Below are 3,945 nucleotides of genomic sequence, written 5' to 3'. Positions count from 1 at the left end.
CTTCTCGTGTTGTTTACGGGTGATCCTGAACCATATGAAATTGAATTATGAGTACATATATATAAAATATCATGTTATCTTAGAAATATGTGATTTATATCTTTTTTTCCAATTGATCCCGTAGTTGAAATGATCTAGGATAACCAATTTTGTTTCGGTCATAGTTTCTTCGTTACAAGTCCGTTTTCGTTGATTCAAATTGCCATCTTCTTGGATCGAGTTCTTCTTTAAGACTATGAACTGTAAATACCTTGGTTTGTATTCAAAATCATACGGCATAAGTGAAACATTAGTGAAACATATGAAGTTAAACATTTTGTTACAAAAAAAAAAATCATTTAATGACCATTTTTCTAAAAATACTTATACTTTGAAAAACCAAGTTTTACCTTATTAAATTAGCATATATTTAAGTTATATTACAGGTCTTGAAGTATTTTAAAAGTTAAGTTAGAAGGATCTATTTAGTTTGCAAACAAGTTTGAAAACATTCAAACTATGTTCTTGTTGTTAAACTTTTGTACCACAAAATAAGATAGCTATATATATATGAATCGAACAAGGTTATGAACATAGATTCTACCTCAAGTTCCTTGGATAAGTTTGCTGTAAAAGAGGAGTAAGAAGCTAGAATCAAAAGGGTGATAGAATTGGATGAAAGATTGGAAGTAAGTTTGTGTTCTTGGAAGGTTTTCTTGAAGTGTTTTTGTATGGTTTTCTTATGGTGTTTATGTAAGGTTTTTGAAGCTAGATCTTCTTAGAACTTTACTGAATTGTTGAAGGTGTTTAAGGGTTATAAGTGTGTGTGTTTTAGCTAGGAGATTGAAGTAGTAAATGAATCAAAATGATGATACATATATACTCCTAAAAATGTGATCTTTAAGGATAACATGACAAAATTTTAGTTTGTAATCTTATGTATTTGTCAAACAATAATACAAAAGCAATTACCTTATACCTAGGGTAGTAACAAGGGCTGGTTAGGTGGTGATTTGATGTGTATATACCAATAGTAAATACGTATAGAAGCTAGGTATGATACGAGTACAAATACTCTAGATATACGTATAGAAATTTTGTGAAAAATGGAATGAGGATTCAAATATAGCTATCTTTTGTGAATACACTTATATGATTTTATGTATTTAAGTCTTAAAAGTGAGTAAATACATTACTTATACGATATATGTATAAACATTATAAGTCTTAAGTATTTATGTCAAATAACGTTACGTATAGTTATCGTTTTGAAAACTTAAGTTAGTAGTTTCAAAATATACTTATAACTTATAGTTTTTGATACAAAATAAGATATTAAAACATTCATTAATCATGTTAAATATGTATATATACATATATATACGCAAACGTATAATTATCATATATTGTATAGTTCGTGATATCGTCGGTCAAACTAGACGGTCAAACGTTGTGTAAAACTCTTTTCGGAAATATAAATCTCGACAATTTAGATTGCTTATCATGTTGGTAAGGTTTAATTTATGTAAATATTAATCTTATAAGTGTAAAACGATCGGAAAAATCCGGGTCGTTACAATATACACTCCAATGATCAGCTATTAGCAGCCCATGTGAGTCACCTAACACATGTGGGAACCATCATTTGGAAACTAGCATGAAATATCTCATAAAATTACAAAAATATGAGTAATCATTCATGACTTATTTACATGAAAACAAAATTACATATCCTTTATATCTAATCCATACACCAACGACCAAAAACACCTACAAACACTTTCATTCTTCAATTTTCTTCATCTAATTGATCTCTCTCAAGTTCTATCTTCAAGTTCTAAGTGTTCTTCATATATTCTACAAGTTCTAGTTACATAAAATCAAGAATACTTTTAAGTTTGCTAGCTCACTTCCAATCTTGTAAGGTGATCATCCAACCTCAAGAAATCTTTGTTTCTTACAGTAGGTTATCATTCTAATACAAGGTAATAATCATATTCAAACTTTGGTTCAATTTCTATAACTATAACAATCTTATTTCAAGTGATGATCTTACTTGAACTTGTTTTCGTGTCATGATTCTGCTTCAAGAACTTCGAGCCATCCAAGGATCCGTTGAAGCTAGATCCATTTTTCTCTTTTCCAGTAGGTTTATCCAAGGAACTTAAGGTAGTAATGATTTTCATAACATCATTCGATTTATACATATAAAGCTATCTTATTCGAAGGTTTAAACTTGTAATCACTAGAACATAGTTTAGTTAATTCTAAACTTGTTCGCAAACAAAAGTTAATCCTTCTAACTTGACTTTTAAAATAAACTAAACACATGTTCTATATCTATATGATATGCTAACTTAATGATTTAAAACCTGGAAACACGAAAAACACCGTAAAACCGGATTTACGCCGTCGTAGTAACACCGCGGGCTGTTTTGGGTTAGTTAATTAAAAACTATGATAAACTTTGATTTAAAAGTTGTTATTCTGAGAAAATTATTTTTATTATGAACATGAAACTATATCCAAAAATTATGGTTAAACTCAAAGTGGAAGTATGTTTTCTAAAATGGTCATCTAGACGTCGTTCTTTCGACTGAAATGACTACCTTTACAAAAATGACTTGTAACTTATTTTTCCGACTATAAACCTATACTTTTTCTGTTTAGATTCATAAAATAGAGTTCAATATGAAACCATATCAATTTGATTCACTCAAAACGGATTTAAAATGAAGAAGTTATGGGTAAAACAAGATTGGATAATTTTTCTCATTTTAGCTACGTGAAAATTGGTAACAAATCTATTCCAACCATAATTTAATCAACTTGTATTGTATATTATGTAATCTTGAGATACCATAGACACGTATACAATGTTTCGACCTATCATGTCGACACATCTATATATATTTCGGAACAACCATAGACACTCTATATGTGAATGTTGGAGTTAGCTATACAGGGTTGAGGTTGATTCCAAAATATATATAGTTTGAGTTGTGATCAATACTGAGATACGTATACACTGGGTCGTGGATTGATTCAAGATAATATTTATCGATTTATTTCTGTACATCTAACTGTGGACAACTAGTTGTAGGTTACTAACGAGGACAGCTGACTTAATAAACTTAAAACATCAAAATATATTAAAAGTGTTGTAAATATATTTTGAACATACTTTGATATATATGTATATATTGTTATAGGTTCGTGAATCAACCAGTGGCCAAGTCTTACTTCCCGACGAAGTAAAAATCTGTGAAAGTGAGTTTCATTCGCCCTTTTTACTCTTTACATTTTTGGCCTGAGAATACATGCAAATGCTTTATTAACTGTTTTACAATATTTATATGCGTGAGTTTCATTAATCCCTTTTTAAATGCTTTCACAATATATATTTTTGGGACTGAGAATACATGCGCTGTTTTTATAACTATTTTACGAAATAGACACAAGTAATTGAAACTACATTATATGGTTGAATGATCTAAATCGAATATTCCTCTTTTTATTAAGTCTGGTAATCTAAGAATTAGGGAACAGACACTCTAATTGACGCGAACTCTAAAGATAGATCTATCGGGCCCAACAAGCCCCATCCAAAGTACCGGATGCTTTAGTACTTCGAAATTTATATCATATCCGAAGGGTGTCCCGGAATGATGGGGATATTCTTATATATGCATCTTGTTAATGTCGGTTACCAGGTGTTCACCATATGAATGATTTTTATCTCTATGTATGGGATGTGTATTGAAATATGAAATCTTGTGGTCTATTATTATGATTTGATATATATAGGTTAAACCTATAACTCACCAACATTTTTGTTGACGTTTTAAGCATGTTTATTCTCAGGTGATTATTAAGAGCTTCCGCTGTCGCATACTTAAATAAGGACGAGATTTGGAGTCCATGCTTGTATGATATTGTGTAAAAACTGCATTCAAGAAACCTTTT

This window comes from Rutidosis leptorrhynchoides, chromosome 3, assembly GCF_046630445.1.
Source record: "Rutidosis leptorrhynchoides isolate AG116_Rl617_1_P2 chromosome 3, CSIRO_AGI_Rlap_v1, whole genome shotgun sequence".
Lineage (NCBI taxonomy): Eukaryota > Viridiplantae > Streptophyta > Magnoliopsida > Asterales > Asteraceae > Rutidosis > Rutidosis leptorrhynchoides.
The sequence above is the reverse complement of the archived record's forward strand: the minus strand, read 5'-3'. Positions refer to the sequence as shown.